Source organism: Typopeltis vanoorti, chromosome 3 (assembly GCF_054136105.1).
Source record: "Typopeltis vanoorti isolate ZY-2024b chromosome 3, IOZ_Tvanoo_1.0, whole genome shotgun sequence".
NCBI classification, from domain to species: domain Eukaryota; kingdom Metazoa; phylum Arthropoda; class Arachnida; order Uropygi; family Thelyphonidae; genus Typopeltis; species Typopeltis vanoorti.
The window spans coordinates 78,618,181-78,644,598 of NC_143551.1; positions in this window are offsets into that span (position 1 = coordinate 78,618,181).

Below are 26,418 nucleotides of genomic sequence, written 5' to 3' on the forward strand. Positions count from 1 at the left end.
AGTAGCGAGGAAGTGGATTGGGTACTAAGAAACATGAAGAATGGAAAGGCTGCGGGGGGGGGCAGACCAGATACCTGGGGAAGTGTGGAAAAGTTTGGGCAGTGAGGGCGTGGATATGATGAGGAAAATAGCCCATCAGGAAAAGATACCAGAGGAATGGAGGAAAAGTATTCTCGTCCCAATCTACAAAGGAAGAGGAGATGTTCAAGATTGTGGCAACTATAGAGGGATCAAGCTGCTGTCACACACATTGAAGATATGGGAAAGAGTAATTGAAGGAAGGATACGGCAGGAAACAAAAATTGGTGAGGAGCAGGTTGGATTTATACCAGGAAGAGGGACAACGGATGCGATATTTGCACTAAGGCGATTGATAGAGAAATATAGAGAGATGCAAGTGGATCTGTACATGGTGTTTATAGACCTGGAAAAGGCATACGACAGAGTGGCCAGGCAGGAGGTATGGAGGTGTATGAGGAAGAAGGGGGTGTCGGAGATGTACGTGAGGTTGGTGAAGGAGATGTATGAGGGAACAGAAACTCAGGTCAGGTCTAGTGTCGGCATGACAGAAGGGTTCCCCATTGTCGTAGGGCTACACCAAGGGTCAGCTCTGAGCCTCCTACCTCTTTGACCTGGTCATGGATGTACTAGTGGAGGATGTCAAGAAGGAGGCACCATGGAGCATGCTGTTTGCCGACGACATTGTTCTATGCGAATCATCCCGAGAGAAGCTTGAAAATACCCTGGAAGAGTGGGGGAAAGACATTGGAGGAGAGAGGCATGAAAATTAACCGGGTGAAGACTGAATATATGTCAATGGGGAGTGACGAGGATATGGTCATGCGACTCCAGTGTGAAAGGCTAATTTCAGGGAAGAAATTCAAGTACCTTGGGTCGGTTGTCGAGAGGAATGGTGACTTGGATGAGGAAATACAGCACCGAATAACATGCGGTTGGATGATTGGAGGAAGATGAGCGGGGTCCTGTGCGACAAAAGAGTGAGTTGTAAGAGGAAAGGAAAGCTGTATAAGATGGTGATGAGGCTGACGATGCTCCATGGTGCGAAGACGTGGCCTATAACCAAGGCACAGGAGAGGAAGATGGAGATAGCGGAGATGCGGATGTTGAGATGGATGAGTGGTGTGACACAGAAGGACAGGATAAGGAATGACTACATCAGAGGGACGGTTAAGGTGGGACCAATTGGCAAGAAGATACAAGAAAGTAGGCTGAAGTGGTTTGGACATGTAGAGAGGAAGGGTGAGGAGTGTGTTGGTAAACGAGTGGAGTATATGGAGTTGGAGGGAAGGAGGAAAAGAGGCAGACCCAAGCTCAGGTGGAGGGATAAGGTGACAGAGGATCTTAGGGAGAAAGGATGGAGTCTGAAGGACGCCCTGGACCGGAGAACTTGGAAGAAGAAGGTTAAAGATCGGTGCGCCGACCCCGTTTAACATGGGATAAGGCATAGTGAAAGAAGAAGAATTGTTGAGAATGTAAATTTTCCTATAAATTCGAGTAATATCGTAATATCATCACAATCCCCTGCAATCTTGCATCAAAGTAATCATCAGATAGTATCTGATGAAAATTTTAGTAAAGAGGAGCAACTGGGATGTTAGGAAGAAGACCGATAAATAATTTGAATATTTCTTATTTTATTAATATAATTTATTTACATTTGTAATTAATATCAATCATAATAATAAAGTCCGCGCGATTCGCCTAGTGGTTTTGCGCTTCGCAACCATATGCCTGGGGAAGGAGTGTCCCAGGTTCGATTCCCCTCGACGACGTGAGGAGCTTAAGGATTTTCCTCAGCCATAGCCAAGTTAGCCGGTCTTGGGAGTGGACTGCAGGATTTTTTCCGCCAGTTTATGTGGGGTTTTTCATCCCGCAAGCAGGCAAACAGGCCCGTGGACACACACGGATTACAGTCAGGAATACTGACTCAGCCATAGGTCTAATTCGTTAGCTATGCCGGTTCCCGAGCATGGATAAAATTGGGGGGGGGGGGGGGAACTGAGATGGTGCCGTACATTCCCGTAAAAGGGAACTCACGGCCGCTGTATCATCATATGATAATTAATTAATTAATAGCAATAAAATAAAAACTAAATATTTTTCTATCATAAAGGAGTAAGGAGGTTGTGTGTACTTCGATATAACATTTGAAAATTGGATGCAGTTGGTCTCCATCTTTGCAATTCGCATCGACATTAGTGCAATCTACAGTATGCACAAATTTATTTATTTATTTATTCGTATGGAGTTTCCTCCCTTTTTCTCCCCGTCCCTATTAGGGCGACTTGAGCCCCCTCATGGGGGTTAAGTATTTATGGTTGTAGATCCGTGTATGTTCACGGGGCCGGTTTGCCTGCTTGGGGGATGAAAAACGCCAGATAAACTGGCGGAAAAAAACCCTACTGCCCGCGCCCAAGACCGGCTAACTTGGCTATGGCTGATGAAAATCCTCGAATTCCTCACGTCTTTGACGGGAATCAAACCTGGAACACTCCTTACCCAGTCATATGGTTGCGAAGAGCACAGCCACTAGGCTAACTGCGCGGACAGTATGCACAGATGAAAGTGCAAGATGAAGCGAAAGATGATTATACTTGATAATAATATGAAATATTATTCTCGTATAATATGAAATAATATTCTTGTTTTTTTTTCTTTCCTAAGTTTATTTCTTTCCCAAACAGAGTTTACGTTATCTTGTACACTAGTCTACTTATATAGGCTGTTGGCTTCACATTAATTGCCTTAATAGGGAGAAAGTATCTACTACTATCTCTCAGGTGCAATACAAAACTGGTATTACTATGTGAAACAGTGTGTTCTATGTTTGAGTTTTCTAGAAAAAAAGTCATTATCTTTTCGAAATGACTGATCCAGGAATCGGCTTGAAAAGGGACTAGAAAAATTGCTTTTAGTCGGAATGTGTAACAGTTATTTTACTTATATGTGCTACAGGTTATAATATTGCAAACGAGAGAGAGAGAGAGACTACACAACCTTAATAATCTCACGAACGTAGGTCTATAGAAGAAAGGCTATTACAGATTCGATTTCACTCACAGGCTAGACAAACTCTTTCCACGCTTGTTTCAAGTCGATTTAAAAGTTGATTGATTTTTGGTGAAGGCAAGTTGGATTTTTATTTCTGAACAAATTGGGTTTTCATTTCTTAAACTCAGAACATCACACACACACACACACACACACACACACACACACACACACACACACACACACACACACACACACACACACACACACACACACACACACACACACACACACACACACACACACACACACACACACACACACACACACACACACACACAGCATCCGAATAAATACAAGTTCGAAATAGTAGGACATTGAAATGTTTTCAACCCTGGTAAGGATGAAAAGGAGAGACCTGCTGCCAACTAATTTCCTAAAAAAAGTTAGGGCTGAATATCTGCTATCTTTGCGAAATGAAAAAAAAAAAAAAGGTTTTATAAGATATATGTATCTTCTTTTTCATTATCTCATCATTACTACCTGCTTGTTCAAGCAAGTGGAGATGCTGAAATATTTGCCATCATTAATGATTTGACAGACATATTCACAGGCGTACGAGAATACTAGATAAATCGAATCACTCTCCAAAAATAATCTCGATCTCTTTCTCACTACTCATTCTTCTAATTATATTGCGGATGCCGTTTGTCCTGTTTCGTCTAAAATTCTAGTGTTTCTTCTCCCAGGAACGACATTCACAAAGCCACTCTCAAAGTATACGAATTCCACATGGGATTATCTTGATAACTTCTACGTGCCTTTCTTTCTAAGTTATTGTTTTCAGTCTGATCCAAACATTTGCACTAAACATATTACAAACATTTCTTATTGGTACGGAAGGATTTCAATTTAATAAGGGACGAGAATTTAAAGTCGTGGTTTTCAAGAAGTGTGCTAGCTCCATACAAAAGGAAAAACTGAGTTATATCATGTTTTTCAACCAATCATCATCTATCAATACATCCAGAAATGATTTTGAAAGGATTAAAAGCAGGAAATCTGGATCATGTCCAAATGACAATAAGGCCTTTGTAGTCTTTCGTTAAAGCTACAAGCTGCAACTGATTTTTAGCCCCAATCCTACTTCCACTTTTTTCCCCTTTTCTCACTAGAATGGTTCCTTTGCATCATTAACCAGGCAAAAACCAATCTTTCGGCTTGCTTTTTCTCTAGTTCCTTCATTGAATATCGTCGTAAATATACTGCTATCGTTACGTACAAATAAATCGAATTTCTCCATTTATATTTCTCTCAAAATATCAGAACAATCATGTCAAAACTGGATATTACAATAAAAAAAAAAACTTATTCTAACAGCATTTCTCAGATCGTTCTGAAAGTTTGTGCACGTTAGCTGAAACCCGTTTCATGGCGCATTTTTTTTTTTATTTTCTCCTATTTTAGTGGCATTAACCTACAGCCTGAAAATAAATTACTCTTTAATACTTTCGTAAGAAGGGAGACAAATCTTTTCTTCTCGATCTTCTCCAGTTCACTGCAAATCCAATGCACAGTTTTACTGATGAGTGGTCACCGCATCCTCTTCCTCATTCGACAAACCTTAGAGTACTATACTGAAATCACCAAAACTTTCAGAATATCAACTTCTTATTCCTAAATTCTGATCTCCAACTGTTAATTTCAATGCTGTTTAAAATCAATCAATTTTCTTTCTGAAAAAAAAAAAAAAATCTCTTTTTTCGCACTCTTACTTTTGACAATGCCAAAATCTCTAAACAAGACGTTATCCTTCAGCCTCTCTCTCTCTCTCTCTTTCTTGACTTAAACATATTACCAATATCGTCTCCATAGCATATAAAAAAATTAGGCCTTCTGTTTTGCCCAAAGTGTTACTTTCTCGGAACAATAAGTCTATAAAAATTACCATTCAGTCCAACCATTGAATATTCTTTTCATATTTGAAGATGTTCCTAAAAATACTTTACTCAGTACAAAAGCGAGTCATTTGCTGACTCTCTTTTGTACTTTTTTTTTTCCCATCGTCTATTCCTCCACTCATCTTCTAAACGCATGCAATTGCTATTCCTTCAACATTCCTTCTAAGTCGAACTCCAAACTTACTATATTCTTATACTACGTCTGTCATTCGGAACAGTCTCTCTCTTATATATTTCTATTTTCTAAAGTGACTTGATAATGTTAACAAGTTGTGGGATTACAAAAACAAACAAATAAAAAACTGTCTTAGTATGGAACCTGTGTTTGCTGCTTCAAACCTATTTGCTGTCGATTGGTTCTCTATAAACCCTAAAATGGAAACTATACGGTGTAAATTATATTGATACAAGCGAAAAATCTCCATGCACGTTCGACTTGTGCTGTTATTTTTCTACAGATATTTTCATTATCATTGTTCACAGTGGCTGCTCGTGGCTTGAAATCGTGGGGATGCTGCAACTTTGGAAATATACATACACACTGTAAGAACAATGTATGCGTGTTTGGATAAAATATCAAAATTATGGTAAAAATTAAAAAAAAAATTAAACATGAAAAAATATTGTTTATTATCGATAAAATTATACAGATTAGTATAATTCAAAATTACTTAAAAATAAAATCCATTATCATAACCACAATAATTTTCTAAAATAAAAACTATAACAAATGTTATCTCTTTAATTATAATGTCCAAATATTTAAAGAGACGGAGTAAAAACTACGAACACTCTACTACTGGCGCAAACTGCGTATAAACAACAGTGGAACTGCGCGACGGACAGTGCCGCATTACGCTAATAGCTCGCATCTCACTATGACGTGCATATTCTTGCGAGCGTAGCAATGTGACACTGTGATAAACACAGTGCTGCTAGCGTCCTTCGCTCTCCTGAGTGCTACAAGATGGATTTTTATTATTTTTTATACAAAATAAATGAATTGTATAGGATTGTTGATGATAAAATTAAATATTACAAGCAAATATAAATAAATGAATAAATATATTTATATATATGGAAAAAAATTGGAGGGCGCTGCAGTTTCCGCAGTGCTCATGCATGAGCCGCCCCTGATTGTTCATTTGAAAATCAGTGATAACTTTCCCTCTTTCCCAAAACTTTTCAAACACAGTCGACGACGATAAAATACCTAAACGACTACAAATTTAGAATGGCTTCTTCTTCATCTCTTCTGCTGACAATCTTTGAAAATTTTCTTCATATTATCTTCGAGAATGACTACCGAAAGTTAATCAAATTCCTCATATTTCATTCGTCAAACTCGTCCACAATTACTGGTTCATTAACCTTTTGTGTTTGGGATTCATAAAGACGCACTGCACAGGCAGTGAAGAGTCTACAGCAATGTCATTGAACTGATGCACTATAATAGAGTTGTACTACAGGCATATTACTACTAGTAGTAGCAGTTCTACTACTAAGACTAATAATAATAATAATAATAATGTTTATTAGAATTTGATCAATTGATGTTGTAGACTTGACAATGAAATGTTATTAGCCGTATGCCATTTCCTCAGGATGATTGTCTCAGTTTATATATATTTTTTTGGGGGGGGGGGGTGGCAAACGCTTTCTCCAACCTATCCTACGCTGATATTTATAGGATGACCTCCAGAAGCAGCTGGTATAATAAATAGTTCTTTATGGGGATAGTTATCGCAAATTTGTTGATGAGATTTGTTGACGTTAAAGCTGAAAATATGCAGGACTACAGGAAATGATATTAATAGACAACAGCCGCCTCTGCCTTAGGGAAACATGTGAGTGAACTACATAAGCGTCTCTCGTGTTCCCGTACATCAACTACAGCATTTTGCCGTTCGCAAACGCTAGGGAATTTCCTTGTATTTTTGGAAACAGACATTGCTTTCTCTCGTTCTAGGAGTATTTACAAGAAATGGTGATTGCACTTTAAAAATTGTATCTAAAAATAAATAGTGTTATTTTATTTTTTATTTTTTTTATTTTCATTTCATGTCTTTTCTACCAGGAACTAAATTAAGAAACTATTTAGTTTCGTTTTATTTATTTATTTTTTAATGTAGTGAACTTTACTGATTATCATAAAGAAAGATGGTTGTTTAATATTTAAAATTTCTTAAGAAACCTACAGAATTCAAATGAACGACCTAGAAAAGTTTATTGTGAGGATTTCCTGTTGTTATTGTCTATTTCCTGTTGAAATATTTCAACAGGAAATAGACAACTGAAAATTTATTAATAGAAATGACATTGCTTAGCAACAAATTTTAGTTCACAAAACGCGACTTTGAAAATGGTTTCCCTCTTACGTCAGGTTTTTCCCGTAATTCCACACGAATATCGAGCGAGAAAAAAAAAACAAAAAAAAAACGACTACATACCCATGGCTAAATTATTCTTTCAGTTTTTCACCTGCTTTGTAGGTTGATAATTAAGGTCAACTAGTAAGACACACCCGTAGTTTTAGAGGAAAACTCATGACTGTGTTCTCGACCATGACCCGCACGAGACAGAGTGTTATGGCTATGGAAGGGTGGGGCATTTTGTAATTTCACCCATGAGTAAAAATAATAATAATAAAAATTAAAAAATAAAATTACTTAAAACGTATAATTAAGAATTGGTAAAATTTTCTATTGGCCATCGCAAATATATAAACTATACTGATCCGTTAAATATATTGGTCATAAAAGACCAATACTTTGCAAGAGATTCTCAACGCTTACCCCTCAATTCGCCAATAATAAACAAAATTAAAAGTTTTTTAAAAAAATATTTATTTAAGTTCTGGTTGAATTTACAAATTTTCAAATATAAATTCTATATTGAAATTGGCTTATATATCTTTCGGTACAAATATTTGTTAATATTTGCTTAATGCCTATAGGAATACTTTTGATTAGAATAATACTTTACATATCGTTTAATATTAGTATATAACATATCTTTCCTCTGTTTATCTCATTCTCTTGTGCACAATAATAAAAATATGTGCTCGGCGGGTTATGTTTGAATTATGGGCGAATCAACTAAGTCCATGAGGCCAGAGATGTTTTATACTGTTAATTGCTTATATTCTTTCTGGCATGTTTGCCTGTTTTGCGGATGACAAGTTCCAAGGAGGAAAAACCGCTTTCAAGACCAGCTGCATCTTCAAAATGACAAGCCTCTGTAACTAAGTCGATATCAATGATGTCCTTTGATGGAAACGTCCTGAATTCGAATTCCGTCGCAGGCAAAGAACCTTTAAATGGGTTTTCAACTGAAGAAAAAACTAGCCAGTCATAGCTTGAGTTGTTTTGATCATAATACAAAAAAAGAAGAACATATGCAAAATACATTTAAAAAAAAAAAGTTCAAGCAAGCCTACTGGGTACAAAAATACCTGAACATGGCCGAAAATCCTTTTTCTGAGCATCCATATCAAGACTTAGAGACGGGCATTAACTGCATCCATGAAACATGTAAGATTTTGTAAAAGATCAGTATGAAGAATACTAGAGAGAGAGAGAGAGAGAGAGAGAGAGAGATCGTACTGCTTTAAATTTAAACAATTAAGAAGGGTGTAATGTTGAAGCTGTAATCTGTATAGCCAAATGCTAAAATATTTTCTTGTTTCAAAGCCCAATTTGGCAAGGCGCTGGTTATGAAACTTGCTGTGATATAATGCACTGTCTTAGAGTAGATGAAATTTGCCTGATCAACATTTGTGTCGGTGAAGAGAAAAAGAAAGAAAGACTAGCAAATATGGATAGAAAACTATTGGGCAAGAAGACGATAGCTTTGTAGTCACTTATATACTCATCGTGCTTTAATATTAACACAACTTTAGTCAATATCCAAGGAAAGTAAATAGAATAAAAGAAATTTTAATTTTATGGTTCATTTAATAAATAAACAATAAATGCATTGAACTAGAGTATAGGTATCCCTCGATTAACGCGGTTAATTAATCCCTTGATGTTACCGCGTATATCAAAATCGCGTTAATCAAATCGAATAATCAATAGTAAAAATTACAATTCATCCATGATCGATTACTGCATTAATAATTCGTTTTATATGGTACTCTTTTAGGAAAGATAAAAAACGAATGCAAAGAAAATGTTTAATAAATACTTGTACTTACATTATTTACTGCAATTTTTTTTATCAAAAGAAGTTATCAAGAGTCGTTTGAACAGTTTTAGTTTTTTTCTTATCGGCATAAATTCTGCGATAACAAGCAAAATGACTCTCCAGACCTCGACAAACAAGCAATAAAGCATAAAGAAAAAACTCTGCAAATATAATACTGTACATGATGGTACAAATTAAGTAGATATTGAATCCAACATTATTTCATAGCCGAATATAGAAACTACAAGAGTTTCGTGCAGAATATATAGAAACTAAAACTTCGGCGGATGCAAGCATAAGCAACCTTATGGGCGACTCGTAGTAGTAAAGGTGGAGTAAGCTCCGGATCACTTTCCTTAGTATTTTCCATAATGTAAAGCACATCTCTTAGAGGACATGTATGATAAATATTGAATCCAACATTATTTCATAGCCAAATATAGAAACTGCAAGAGTTTCGTGCCAAATATATAAAAACTAAATGTTTCGGCGGATGCAAGCATAAGCAACCTTATGGGAGACTCGTAGTAAAGGTGGATGAAGCTCCAGATCACTTTCCTTGTATTTTCCATAAATGTAAAGCACATCTCCTAGAGGACATGCATGATAAATAAGCCTTTGACTTTCTATTTCAGAAATACATGATGGTTTATTTATTTTCAGTTACAATCTAGAAATTATTGAACAAAGAATAAAAACAACTAAAGCATACTATACTGATATCGGAGGTCGCGGTATCTCTCAGATACAATTTACTTCAAATATCCTAAACCTTTACATAACATGTGTTAAACCAAACTGACAGCAAAAAACAGTGCGGAATATCACTCGTAACATATGAATGCACAGCTACTCATGACCGCCAAGCTATACACTGAATTGTGTAAGAATATTTATATTAAACACCTTGCATGTATCTGTCAGATCAGCTGCGAGCTCCGCAGGGTTAAAGGCGCGTTAATCAAATCCCGCGTTAAGCAAGGGATCCTGTATTTCAAACCTTTAGAATCTGCTCAAATTATTCGCATTCGATTCTTTCACAATAATTGTACATTATTAAAAAAAAAAAAAAATGGCAAAAATGAGTAGAATCCGGCAGTGTTGAAAACGTTATTGGGAACTATACTAAGAATGAAACTACGATCTTTATTATTATTATTTCTTTCAGACCGTTAAGCTATAATATTTGTGCTGCATGCCATCTCTCAAGGAATTCGTTTTCATCGTTTTTTTTTTCAATTATTATTTGATGTGATGAAGATTATAGCAGATATTGATCTGCATTGATTACGAAGATAATATTACGAAAGCAAAATTTGGTTATAAATATACTACAAGTTTTCAAATAAATTAGACAAAAATAAACAAAAATGTTTGATTTAAGGAAATGGTTATTCAGAATATAACTTTTCTAAATTTTTGACATTTAATAATTCGCATGATGTATACATCCTTAAAATTTCATTCTTAACTGAAGTTAAACAACCTCACCGCTTCAGTTTATTAGAACAGATATTAAAACAAGTAGTGGGAACGTTAATCCACCCCCCCCCTCCATGCAAAAAAAAAAAAAAAAAAACCTCCATATGGACAATAACGGAAACGGCCACGTTACATCATCTCGACTTTGTTTTCTAAACCTATTTCATGATCGCTTTCGTCATCTGACACCAAAGCCAACTAAATGTCATTATCATCATCATCATTCCTATCAAGGATTTAGGCCTAGAGTGGCCTGTTTCGGCCTTAGAAGTCATTAAGAGGACGTCCTGGTTTTCTTATCCCTAATAGCTTGTACTTTAAGGCTTGTTTTGGTAATCTTTCAGTTTTCATTCTTTGAATCCATTTATGTTTATATTTTTTCTATTACTGATTCCTGGTTTAATTATTTCATAATTTCTTCATTTCTTTTGTGATCAAATAGAATATACCTTGCATTTTTTCTCATAAACTTCATTTTTGCTGTTATTAATCTTTGTTTGTCTTTTTGTTTTATTGTCCAGATTTCGCTTCCATATATTAAGATTGGTAGGGCTAATGTATTGTAAGTACGTATTTTAAGTATTTTGCAATGTTTACGTTTATATCTTTTTCATTTTCATATGTGATCATATATCCTAGGTAGTTAAATGAATTCACCTGTTCTAAATTCTTGTTATCTATTACTATTTTAGTTCTTACTCAGTCTTGTCCTTTAAAGGCCATAGTTTTGGATTTTTCTATTGATATTATCGTACCATTGTAAAACTCGATGTAGCTTAGAAATACCAAAGCGCTTTACATCGATTTTTACAGAGGTCAAGTCTCATGAGAACTGTTACAAAAATAACCTTGTTTGTCTATATGTTTTATGTTAAATATTAATGTAAATAACCCTACTGGAATTGATTGTATTTACTGTTTTACTTAAAGTTTCTAGTTTTTTTGTTTTTGACATTCTAGAATGTCAAAAATAAAGGCTTTTGCCATCGGAACTTTGTATAATAGCTATGTATAAGAGTACAAGAAAGTTGTTTACGATTAAGTGTGTGAGAAAAGTTGTTTGCGAGCTCTGCGCATGAACACTTTCAAAGTTAGTATCAAAGAGATCCTCTAGTTTCAGAGAAGTGCACGGAGGAAAAAAAAGAATGGGTCGGCCTTAGCAAAAAGATCATGGAGAACTGCCGATTTCTTCGGGGTTTACAACCCATGGTGCAAGGTCCCGAGAAGCGAAAATAAAAGGGGACTGAGCCGAACAGAGAGAGGTCCAGGTCCAGTTGCCGAGAGAGGAGAGGCGAGGTCCAGTTGTTGACAGAAGAGAGGCGAGATCCAGTTTCCGAGAGAGCAGAGGCGAGGTCCAGTTACCGAAGCAGGGGAGGCGAAGAGCTGTTACCGAAGAGAGCCAGAGGCAGTCCGCGGAGAACCAGAAGCAGTCAGACCCAGAGGAACAGACTTTACGGCAAATCCACGCCAGGGGAAAACTTGGGAGAACAGCCAATGCCAAGTGCCAGTCGGATGCCCTAGTGCTACAGGAAGTCAACCGAATCCAAAAGATGCAGAGTGATCTTCAAGCCTGTATGCTGAAACTTCTTGCCTGAGCTTTTGAGTACCGGGAAGATTGCAGTCCAAGACCCGTTGATATTCCGACGAAAAGCCCCCTGAAGCAAGACTCTCCAGACGGAAACATAAGACCTAAGATGAAAGAAAAACCACAGAGATTTTGATGCAGGACCTTTAGAAAGTGTCGTGACAAAGAGCCTCTGTAAGTGTGTGTTCATCATTTTATGTACATTCTTTTTGTAATCTAGGAGATATGTCATAGATGGACTGATAAGAAATAGTAATAAGAAATATCTATAAGTGAGTCCTCTGATTTATTGTTAACTGGAATATAAATTGTAAGATAACTTGCCATAGCAAGCTAATCTCTTTATGAGTAAATTAGCCTCGGCAATTTGATTTTCTTTAGCAGAGAAGTAACAGAGTAATTATTTTGTATAGTAATTTAATATTGAAAAGGGAAAGTTTATTTCTTTATACCAAAAGTATAAGGATAGGTAGGTAGGTAGAGAGAGAGAGAGAGAGAGAGTAACCTCCCTATCGCTTATTTAATGTACTTTGTTTCTACTGTAAATAAATGTGTTTTAATTATATGTCAATAGAGTGCTTTACAATGCACTGTTTTAAAAAAATGCAGCTTAAGAGCGGAAACCAAGTAAGATAGTCGAAAGCGTATAGTTAAGTGCAAATAGACCACGACTGTTTGTGTAAAGTTTTACTGAAGGAATTTGTGTTAGGGAAAGAGAGAGAGAGAGAAATCAACCGGCCGTATTACTGAGTTTTATGCCATTTAAAAGATACTGGTGGCGCAGTCTTATCAAATAAATTTTCTAGTATCCATAGGCATAAGACTCGTAGTGCAAAAAGTAGATAAACTAAATACCCAATAGTAAGTGAGAATAAGAAAGGAATATATAAAAATAACGGTGGCTTATAAATAGCAAGTAATAGCACACGTTTACACCATAATCTTTGGTTATCTCATTTAGATTTAAAATAGCTTTCTGTAAGTTATCTTCAGAATTTGTAATTATCATTTGGTCATCAACCAACTAAATGTCGGCTATCGAAATGTCTAGAGGTGTGCACAATATCCTGTATTCTGCACAAAGCAGTAGTTTAAAGTTTGCACTAATTTCAAACAGCTCAACTTTGAGCTGTGAGACGACTTTGCCCTCAAACGATGGGAATACTACTTACACGTATTTCCATCAAAATTAAGTTGATTGTTTGTTTGTTTCCATATAGTATAACATTTACAATCACACAGGAAGAACATAATTTTTACAGCATAGCCATATACTTAGATATAATTCAAATGGCGATTAATGTATATTCAGTTGCTGAGCGATCGGTGCTTTTGTATTAATTTCCAATTAATTTATGGTTTATTTAATTTATATTAATGTAACAAATCACACTCTTTCTCTAGTAGCATACAGAGAGAGAGATGACCATTGATGCTTGATGTCTAAGTCCAGGCACCTCATGGGTACTGCTTGACCTATGTATTGACGATAATTTATCTGTCAGCCTGGGAAAAAATTCTAGGATATCACCACCGATGGTTCCACTCAACCAAACCAGTTTCAGTCCGACATAACCATTACTCTTTTTCCTTCTTTTTTTTTTTTTCTTTCATAAGTTTTTTCCTGGAGGGCTGTCCAAAATAGCCTGTAAGTTTTCGTATAGTTCCTCACTTTTTTTTTATAAAGTCTATCTGCGCGAGATGCATGAATCATAAGAATTGACAGGCTGCTAAGATGTGCCTTAAGTCGAAGGCAAAGTATCCTGTCATTTATGAGCTTATTTATATTGAAGATTTGATCCTATGTGACCTTTCTTCAGTACCCAGCGGTGCCAAGTATTATTCCCCCCCCCCCCACCGCACGCGCGCGCACACACACACATACACAAAACTAAATAACTGGTTTATCGTCTTGCCTTCTGATGCCCTTCTCTATCTCACTTGTTCTTTATAACAGAGCATAATATTCGGTATGAAACACAATCATTTGGGGTTTTAAGAGTAAATTCATTGTTACAAAAGTAACAGGACCACAAAGACTCTTTCCACAGTATGAGTAAAATATCCATTGGTCCCTTTGATATAAGGCTAATTATTCTTTATTCGAAGCAACTCCCCCCTCATAGGTGTTCTCTCATCCGCCCGCTCAGAGGAACAATTTGATAGAAGCGACTTCTTATCAAATAATTTATTTTACAAATACATATTTAGAATATAATATTTTCTGTCACAATGCACTGACAATAAAACGAGCATTTTTTGCCACAATTACCAGTCTTTTCAGAGTTGAGTACATAAACAAATTCTGCTTGTGAAGGTTTGCTTATTCTTCGCAAGCAGAAGTTAAAATGATAGAACTTTAAAACACATTTTTATTTATTTTTTAATTCTCCAACCTGAACAAAAAAGGAAGTGTTTATATATTAGTCGTTCTGTAGCCATCCACACATCGCCCCCACTGCAGACGTGGGCATGATGCTATGAACTCCTTGCTTTTATGTTAGGGCTTGTCCATAAATTACGTAATGGTATTTTCGTCAACTCCCTGTGTTTACCAGTTTCTATATACTGTATAACTGAGTTTCCCGAATTTACATAGCTTGGAACTGATGTTTTTCAGTATACGTTTTTGCTGTTTATCGAATAATCACACACACACACACACACACACACACACACACATATATATATATATATATATTTTTTTTTTTTTTTTACCTTGGGTATAATATATGTTAAAGATGTCAAGCTATTTAAGCCTGGTTTTACTCCATTTCCCAATTAAGCAAACACACAAATAAGTCAAATTTGCGCCTGCATGTATTGCAAGTCTAGGTAACCTAAAGTAGTACAAGTCTAGGCAACTCGTGGTAAAGGTGAAATAAGCTCTGATCACTATTCTTAATATTTACTCTTAATGCAAAGCCCATTTCCTTGAGGAGATGTATGACGCTATGTATTAAAGGCAAGGGGCCACTACCCAGACCGGTTTCGACCTTTATTGAGGTCTCATTGGTGGGAGCCAGGCTAGAAATACCAAGATTTTAGTAATACAGAGCTTATAAGTATTTTACCAGAACAAGTTACCATAAGGTGCTTTGACCTTTTTAAATAAAAATCTCAGGATTTTTATTTAATAAGGTCCTGAGATTTTTATTTAATAAGGTCAAAGCACCTTATGGTAACTTGTTTTGGTAAAATACATAAGCTCTGTATTACTTAACCTTGGTATTCCTAAGCCTGGCTCCCACTAATGAGACCTCAATAAAGGTCAAAACCGGTCTGGGTAGTGGCCTCTTGCCTTTAATACATAGCGTTATACATCCCCTCAAGGAGATGGGCTTTGCATTAAGGGTAAATATTAAGAATATTGATCAGAGCTTATTTCACCTTTACCACGAGTTGCCTAGACTTGTACTACTTTATGGGTCACCTAGACTTGCAATACATGCAGGCGCAAATTTGACTTATTTGTCTGTTTGCTTACTTGGCAAATGGAGTAGTTAGAACCTGTGTAGCTCAGTGGATGTGACGTTTGCACACCACGGCGCTTGGCCGCACGAAGGAAGACTTGGTTTCGAGTCTAGTCGGCGACTAGAGGAAATTTTTCTAAGCCTTCTTTGAATTAGTTGATCTCTGGCACGGGCAAGCGGGTTTTTCCTCCCGGAAACTCGGGTTTTGTCCTGTAAATTCAAGAAAATCGACAGTAGAACCCACATATTTTCAGACATTAAATATATTCTGTTAGGGTTAGGGATCACGAGATGGCGGCACATTTGAGCCGTCTCTCTTCACTGTGTACCGCTTAATTAGTGATAGCCTTGGGCCATCTATCTCTGATTGGTACCAGTGGAGATTGAACTGCCCACTCAGTCTCCAAAAAGTTACATAGGGCTAAAATGGCCTCGCCTACTCCCCGTATACGGGAATAAAAAGGCGTTAGCTGATTTATATATATATATATATATATACTGACTGAGATCCGAGAATTAGAACAAACAATTAAATTTATTAAATTTATTATCGGCCACTCCGATGAAACATGTTGCGTATTTAATAAATTTAATTGTTTATATATATATATGATGATATGTGCGTGTGTGTGTATATATATATACACACACATACACGAACGTGTGTGTGTGTGTGTGTGTGTGTGTGTGTGTGTGTGTGTGTGTGTGTGTGTGTGTGTGTGTGTGTGTGTGTGTGTGTGTGTGTGTGTGTGTGTGTGAAATGAAGGTGTAAAAGGGGTAAATGAAGAAAAATATATGTAGAAACGTTCCTGTAGGAATTAAAATCTGATATCACCAATATGAGTTCTGTGTAACCCTGTGGAAATAGCATTTACATCATAGCGCTAGTTTAGCTGAAGAAAGACTTCGGAAATCGAACTCGGTTCAAGTTCGATTCTAGATCTTTGACCATAGAAACTTTATCCAAGCCTTTCTTCGACCCGAGTTAGTCGATCTCTGGTACAGGCAAGTGGTTCCAATTCCACCCCCCCACACACACCGGCAACTAAGTTTTTCACCCCGTAAACTAAAGAAAATCGACCACAGAACTCGCATTATTTCAGGCAATAATATATACTGTTAGAGTTATGGGGAATAAGATGGCGGTAGTTGTCTGTCATACTACTTTCTTCCAGAGCCAATTAAAATCACGAATATTCTTAGGCTAGCTATTCTGTGGGCGTAGAGTAGCTGTCCAAAGTCTTCAAAGGTTAGGGGTAAATTGCCTTGCTTGCTCCTACTAGGAAAAAAGAGGAGTTAGAGGTTTTATATATCACCATTATGTGAGAAATGAATCAGATGTCAAAAATTGAAGTCGAAGCAACTTGTTATATATGTGCCAAAACATGGAAGGTGTCATCTGACTCAAAAAAAAAAAAAAAAAAAAAAAAAAAATTAGACGTAAACTTCACCTCAGAGAAGCGGAGTATTTCGCTGGCACTAGAAATACTTAAATATTTCGCTTAATATGAATTGAGTATATGGGAGGACTTCTTACACCACTGGCATTAACTTACGAGTCCTAAAAATAAGGCAGAGAACTGCAGCAATAAGCTCATATATGATGGACAAGTCAAATATTTTTACTACTCTGACATGCATCTGTGTGCCAAAAACTTCCTGATAACTTATAAAGGGATTACGAATTTGCATGATTTTTCTAAAAAAAAAAAAATAATAATTTTACTTGCATTCAAAATTAGACTCGCCTGATTCCTTAAGGAATTAAAGTCCCACCAACTGCGTTAATACAGATTTTCTTATTTTTGATTTGTAGGATATATCTAACACGTGATCCTTAATGCTTGTCATTTTGATTGATAAGGTTTTTCATAGCGTTTTTCATTTATATCTATACATATCCTAATGTATTTCTAATGTTAGCAGCTTTCTTTCTTTTTTTTTTTTTTTCTCTCCCCTCTGATCACGGAAGTGCTGTGTGAAAGGAAAGGTCACATATGGTGTTAGGGCTACCATAAAAAAAAAAAAAAAATGAAGGGAACGAGAGAGAGAGAGAGAGAGAGAGATGATGAGAGATGATTTTAAAAGTGCTGTAATCGCAATGTTTTGTTTTGTGTCTGCTTGGTAAATGATAATTTTAAAATTAAACAACGCTAATGTTGTTATTTGAAAATTGTATTAGAAATTTTCCATAGAGGTTTCTGTGACTTTTTTTCCAAAAAATACCTGAGACTAGTTCCTTTAAAAAACTAGTCTCAGGTATTTTTTGCTTATATTTTATATTTGTACTTCTAGTTAAAAAATTATTAGCAAACATCTATTTTTTTTCCTGTTATAAGTGAAAAGAAACGTGAAATCTGAAATCAGTGATCTAAACAGAAAAGTGTGCATCGGCTTATGCATAATTATTGAAGGTCAGCTCTATAAGATACAAAACTATGCATTGTCAGTTTCTCTATTATACTTTTCATATTGTATTACTCTATTTTCTCGTTTATTTTGATTACAATTTTGCTTGTTTCAGGGGGTAAAATGCTGCACTGTTGCCACGTCCGAATCAAAAATGTCGTTAGATCAATTATATGAATAAAAATCGTAAAAGCCATAAAACGGAAGAAAAACAGATGACGAAAAAGCAAAATAAATAAATAAATAATAACTTTAGTATGAGTATTGAGGCGGTTTCAAATGCAGTGCTACTTGCGTAGGCAATCCAAGGAAGCAGAGGCGGTTATCTACACCGCCCGTCTGTTATTCTAACAGCACAAATATGTTTATATTTTTAGAATTTTAAATGTTCTTAATTGATTTAAAAAATACTGTAGATGCATCGAACCTTACCGAGTCTGATGAAACGGAGGTCAGTCGTTATATAAAAAAAAAAAAAATCCTTTAGATTTTTTAGTTATTGAAAATTCATTATACAACTGACCTGCACTTATATGCGACACAAATTTAATAGTAAAAAAAAGTAAACAATGCTTTTTATCTGTTGAAAAAAAAATGATGCTACTCAACTCATCTCGAATAATACTCCATACACGATTGCATATGATATGTCGAACTTGGAAAATGCTTTGATGCAGATGCATAGTCATTCATTTCTGCTTAATTGCGTCAGTAGTTCACATCGGATTAATTTCCATCTGCGAAGTGCCTAAGGAATATCGACTTCTTCATCACTCATCTCTCTCAAAAAGTTGACATATCGAAACAGAAATCTTCAGTAAAAAGAAGAAACGATACCTAACAACTGAACTCAACTCTTTTAAAACTAAAAACCTAGAAAAAAAAATTCAAACCCAGTTTTTTTAAATCAAATTTGCCAACTTAGTCACAGACATGCAATTTTAGCTTCCTATCATCTTGGATTGCACATTATTCTTGGAAAAACAAAAAAACTATATTCTGAGGACGAGTTTATAAAAACATTCTACCCTCTTATGTACTTTCTTTCCTATCGCATAAAAACGAAAACAAATTTTTCTGATAACTATTACTTCGCACAACAGAGCGCCCAATCTCTGATCCGAAGAGTGTACACCGAATTGTAGCTTCACGAGTAAGTTTAGTAATGCGCGTCAAGCATCGCTTTGATGAGACAAGTTCCAATTTCGGATCCGACATGATCGATATCAGCGATGGCCATTGGTTAGAAAGAAGTAGATTCGAATGCCGTCTAGGTCGCGAAGAAAACTTTTCAATATAAGAACTTTCTGAACTGAAAGTGAGTTAAAGGCCTCATACGGAAGTGGCAGGATATATTCAGCCAGAAAACTTTGATTTTTCATCTTGAAAAACAAGGCAAACCTAAATCGTTACTTAGTGCAGAGTGCACTAAGTAACGATTGCCTTTTACGTGAAACAGATGAGATTAAGGAGGCGTTGATGTGAGAGCTACAAAGTACAACCTCAATATTTACAAACTCGCAGACGAGTTTATAAAAATATCCCGCCATCCTATGCACTTTCTTTCCTATCATCTCCATGGGGTTAGAAGACTCATCGCGGGAGACCCAAACTATCCACACAATATCTATTATACCTCATTTTGAACTCATTTACAGACGAAGCACTTACAACTGAGTCACACAACACATTCCATTTATTCACCACTCTCCAAGCGAAAAATCTAGTTCTCACGCTCTTGTTAACCACACTCTTACTTCATTTCCAGGGATGACCTCTTGTTCTTCCATCACTATCACACTGCTGAAATATTTTCCTTGCATCAATCTTATAAAAAGCTTTTAGTAACTTGAATGTTTCTATCATATCTCCTCTTCTCTGCCAACCTCTGTAATCAACCGAACCTCAGTAATCCACAAACTCTCAATCTTCAATGTAGGGAACATTCCTTATAACCACTCACCAACTTGGTGACTCTCCACCACTTCCTCATCTCCAAGGAATTCAGGCGACCAGACTTGAGTGGACGTATCAAAGCCTTATAAAGAGGAATAATATAGTGTGTTCTTCAATAATCAAGTAATCCTATGAGCAATATGCCCTCTGAACTTCAATTCTCTATCCACTAACACTCCCAAGTCCCTAGCCTCACCAATCTCTTCAAGTACTGTTCCCTCAATGTGGTACACAGCTTGTAATATTTTAATCCCAAAAATGCATAACTTTACACTTTTCCACATTGAACTGACATCCATTATCTTTTGTCCATATTGCCAGCTTATTTAAATCATCCTACAAGCTCTCTACATCGGCTTGATTAATTATTGCGCTGCCCAACTTTGCGTAATCAGCAAACAACTGAATATCTCCCTTCAAGTAATTTCCTTATCATTTATATACAAACTAAACAATAATAGTCCAAGCACAGAGCATTGCGATGCACCACTGGTCACCTGCTTCATCCTGGACTCTGCTCCTCCATACACTACTTTTAGGTTTCTGTCCATGAGCCATCCTCTTATCCACATCACCAGTTTAATATCTATCCACATTTGTTCTAATTTGCGTAACAGTATTCTATGGGGTATCCTGTCAAAAGTCTTAGCAAAATCTAGCAGTATCACTATGCCATTTCCTCTTTTCTCACTCAGCTGTACTTCTTTCACTACGCGTTATTCCCGCTTCCTATGCAGGGTCCGCGTGTTACTTTAGATGCGACTTCTTGTTAGTACCACTCCCAACCGACCTGTCGCCTAGTCTGCCGCTGGGGGGGGGGGTATATTTTTGGCTGTAGAAGCGTATGTTCACGGGGCCGGTTTGCCTACTTGGGGGATATGAAAAACGTCAGATAAACTGGCGGTAAATACCTTACTGCCCGCGCCCAAGACCGGCTAACTTGCCTATGCCTGAGGACGATCCTCAAATTCCTCACGTCTTCGCCAAGAATCGAACCTAGGACACTCCTTTCCCAGGCATATGGTTGCGAAGCGCAAAGTCACTAGGCTAACCGCGCGGACCCAACTCAGCTGTCACTCTATTATAAAAATTGAATAAATTACTAAGGCAAGACCGATCTTTAACAAAACCATGTCCCCCCTCCCCCCCGATAGAGTATCATATTCTTATCCACTCATTCCTGAATTGTGTCTTTAACCAAGTCTTCCAATACTTTTACCACCACTCCAGAGATGGTGATTGGTCTGTAATTTTCTACTGCAGCCTCTTAGAGTCCTTTATGCAAAGGAACTATTTTACCTTCCTCCCACTCCCTAGGGCTTACCAGAGCTCAAACATAAGTGAAATAGCCAGGTAAGAAGCATTCACAATTTCTTTGCACCTTCTCGTAATATCCGAGCTGATATCCGATCCAAACCTACAGCAGTATTTGCATTTAAATTCTGCAATATCCCCAATACCTCTGATTCATTAACTTCAATTCGCATATCAGTTATTGCTACAGAAGACACAGAAATATCTTCACTCAGGTGATAGACTTTTGAAAAGAGGTCACTCACTAACTCTCAGTGGCAGCTCGTGGCTTGAAATCGTGGGGGTGCTGCAACTTTCGAAATATACATACACACTGTAAGTACAGTGTATACGTGTTTGGATAATATATCAAAATTATAGTGAAAATTTAAAAAAAAATAAACATGAAACAATATTGTTTATTATTGATAAAATTATACAGTTTAGTATAATTCGAAATTACTTAAAAATAAAATCCATTCCTTTAATTGTAATTAAAGGAATGGATTTACAATTTTTGGACAGTACAATTAAATCCTTTAATTGTAATGTCCAAATATTTAAAGAGACGGAGTCAACACGATAAGCACTATGAACACTCTACTACTGGTGCAAATTGCATATAAACAACAGTGGAACTGCGCGACGGACAGTGCCGCATTACGCTAATAGCTCGCATCTCACTATAACGTGCATATGCTTGCGCGCGTAGCAATATGGTACTGTGGTAAACACAGCGCTGCTAGCGTCCTTCGCCCTCCTAAGTGCTACAAGAAGGTTTTTATTATGTTTTATACAAAATAAGAGAATTGTATAGGATTGTTGGTGATAAAATTAAATATTACAAGCAAATATAAATAAATTAATAAATATATTTATATAGCGAGAAAAATTGGGGATGTTGCAGTTCCCCAGTGCCTATGCACGAGCCGCCCCTGCTAACTCTACTATCACATCTGACTCAGTCACTTCGATACCATCAGCGCCCACTAAGGTTATCCTTCCAAAGTCATTCTTTCTTTTACTTTCCATGAAGAGAAAGAATTCTTTGTAATTTTCTTTTACCTGCTTACCTAAGATCTTCTCACAATCTTCGTTTATAAACAAAACAAAACAAAGATATTAATTATTATTATTATTAGACTGCACTTCAAGATTTGTTAATAACGCGTAATACAACTGTTCAGTAGCGTAGCTGGGGGGGGGGGGGGGAAGGAGGTCCGCCTCCGGCGACACTTTGAACCTTATTGAGAGGGGCGAAAACTCAAGGATCGCCCCGGGCGGCAAAAGCTCTAGCAACGCCACTGCAACTGTTAAAAAAAAAAAAAAAATCAACTCGCGTATAACCTGCATACCCGTCGCCACTTGTGACACAAACACGTATAAACATGCACGGGTTGAAACAATCGCTACGAACTGTTACAATTTCAGATACGAACGATGACGAAATTTAGCGAAGGGTTCCGAAGGAATGGGTCTAACTATTTGAATTTAAACTTTTAATGCACGCAGTTCGAAGGCAATGTGACGTCATTCAGACGAGCTCCTAATGAGGTCAGTCGATACATGTGCCAAGAGACACATTTGGATTAAAACTTCCTTTAGATTTTTAGTTATTTAAAAAATAATTCTAGAATAGGCTTGCGCTTATCTGTGACAATACAGCGAAAGAATATAAAAGTAAAAAATAAAAAAAAATATATTTTTAAAGTGCCTCTAATTTTGAGAACTACTTCGAGTCAACATAGCTGATTAAAATTTCAATTGTCAAAGAGTGTCAATTATTCCTTTATGGAATAATTTTCATACTCGCTATGATTATTTGTAAATGCAAGGTTAATGCAGTACGGTTTTAAATATAGGAATAGTTTTCAATCGTAAAATGAGAGCACCATTTCATTATAACGATTAGTTCTGGTCTTTTGCCGCAGTTGCGTAAATAATACGTCTGCCAAACGAGACATCAGACGCCATTAGTGTCGAGAATTGCAACATGGATTATCGACGGGCAATTAAAGTTAATGTGAAATAACGCGTACTACATCAATCCGGTACTGCCTTGATTGGCGCTTATGACCAATCACATTTAACAAATAGAGTACATGCATTTTTGAATAGTCATTCGGTTTTATACTTTGCATTTATGTCCCTCGTGTACTAAAGACGTAATGTTCGGTAGCAGCTGTCTGCAGTTAATTGTTTTTCTATACATGTTTTGTGACATCATTTTTATTGCTTACTATAAAATAACAATAAAAGTTGCGAAATACATGAACGGGATTAGAAGTGAGTTGTGTTTGATATACGAGGATCATTATTTTTTTTACTTTTGTTCTCTATTTCGACGCCATTTTTGTCCCAATGTTTACATAAAGAAAGTTAGTCGATTGCAAATGGTCATTAAAATAAACTCACTGTTTAATCTGATTAAATTATTGTAGTTAATACGAAACACACTTAAATTATTATATTTGCTTTTTGATTCCGAAGCAGTTTTTACATTTATTTTCTTCCGATATTTAATCGGCTGCAATGAGCATTCATTTACAACAGCATTTTCTAGACGTCATCGTCTGCTTATGTAACGTAGATATTTATCTTTACTACATGAATTTCTATTTTACATAAGCAGACGATCCATCCAGAAAAATGAGAGAAACATGTAAAGATGAAATTAGCTCCCGAATTTTTGAAGACTGTCTACCCAAGGACGCTAACGCGAAACAGAAATAACAAGAAACACTGAAATTAGCTCCGTTACTTGACACAACGTACTATTTCGTACGCATTAAAAAAACGCGACCACAACCGCCACGTGTGAAGTACACTTACCTAACCCACGGAGAGGCCCTACTGCGCAAGCTATTACTTCCGCTCACGTGCTCTTCTATGGACTACTACCAGACAGGGCACAGTGAAACTATATAGGAAAATACCGTTATGTCTGAGTTAGCGTTATTTAATAACTTGCAACGGTAGTTAGAGGAATCAACTTTAATGGTTATTGTTATTAAGTTACCTTGGTAACTGTTGTTTTAAAAATAAACTGAGTATAAAATGGTTCTCGATGTTAAAGAATTGAGTGAAGACGCAGTTTGAGGAATGAAGTTTTTATTTTCTTTCTCCCCCCCCCGCAATATTGAGCCTCAAGAGGAGAGATCGTGTTTGGTAATTTTAAAGATAGTTTTAAATGAATTATTTTTTTCTCTTCCAAATCCATTTATTTATTTATTTGAATAAATAAATTTCTTGAAAGGATAAATTCATTGGCTTTATTTAATTCAATGGATTAATTCCGATAAAATAAATCTGTTGAATAAACTGTATTGTTTATTTCTGTATTCAGATTCGTTAGCTGTCAGTAACATTCATCGAAGTTTTTTGAAATAAAAATAAGAGACTAGTTAAAAAAAATAAAACACAACAAAAAGATACAGCACGAGGCACCACCAGTTTTTTAGTTTTTTTCCCCCTTAAAAACTTTGAAGGATATTACATCTTTGTATGTTTAATCACGAGTCTCTGAAGATGCAATGAAGCCAAGTAAGTGAGTTAGTGAAAGAAAGAAAGAGAGAGAGAGAGAGAGAGATCCTTTAGAAAATATTTTTTTGCGCTTCATAAATAGGCATGGTTTCGCATCCTCCAGGACAAGTTATAAACCTAAAGATGAATCAGTTTGTACCATGGATGGATATAAGGTTTAGATCAGTGGTGTCCAACCTTTTTTTTTTTTTTTTTAACATTCGCCACAGTAACTTCTGGCATAAAACGTATTTGCTACATTTGGAATGCCCTCGGATTGGCATTCAAATTAATACAATGCGCGACCATCGACAGCGGGAGACCTACGTGTACAAGTTATAAAACTATATATATATATATATATATAAAATGAAGGTTGCTACTTTTGACAAAAAAAAAGATACAACAGGAGGCGCCACCAGTTTTTTCTATTTTCGAAAAGTTCGGTTCTTTTTGAACTTTTTGAATAAAACAACTGGAGGGGCCAGCAGTTGTTTATAAATATATATATATATATATATATATATATAAATATATATAAAAAAGGAAATTAAATGACTTTATACCGAGAATGACAAATTTATTGTTAAGATACAACTAGTTTCGTTGAAATACAACTTCTTCAGGTATCATAGGCAAAGAATAAAATAAAAAATAACAGACACATGAAAAAATACATTGACAGATCTAGTATAAAACAATTACATTTAAAAGGAATGCGTGCTAGAGTTCCAACTGAAGTTGACTACGTGAGTGAGCTGGTATTAGTGCGCCAGTATTGGACAGTGGCAATATGCGCATTCAGAAATATTATAGCTAAGGCTGTTATTAATATGAGACGAATCAAGTGATATTTCTTTAGATTCAATTATTCTTCTTTCCAGTTCATCATAGCACACATGGATATTAGAGGTTTTTTGCCAATCAACGACATGTTGGCGGCCATCATCTGCGTTGATGGAGAAGAGAACGTGGCCAGCTGAATACGCTGGCTCTCGTTCTGTTGTAAGAAATGTCTCTTTGATGTTCCTCCAGGCGTAAAAGGATGGATTTAGCAGTTTGGCCGTAATATGGCTTGCCACAATCACACAAAATTTTATAGACTCCTGGATATTGAGTAGGAAGATGTTTCATTTTAGGTCTGCTTAGTATGGAGCGAAGTTTAGGGAACGTAGTGAAGCAAGTTCAAATGTTGAATTTCTGAAGCATTTTTGCCAGTTTCGGGGAGAGAGAGCTGATGTATGGTAACGAAATAAAACCTCTTGGTGGAGAAGAATCTTCAAGAGCAGTTGAGTGGTGGGCAGAGAGAAAAATTTATTAATCATTTCAAGAGTGAATCCATTGTTAATGAAAGACTTTTTAAGAAAATTGAGTTCATATTCAATTTCAGCTTCATCTGTTAATAAAGATCTGGCACGATATGCTAGGGTTGAAATAATACCAAACTTTTGTGGAGGGTAGTGATGGGAAGAAGCATGAAGGTATCTGTCCGTGTGAGTGGGTTTTCTATAAATGGAGATTTTGATGTTCTCAGCGC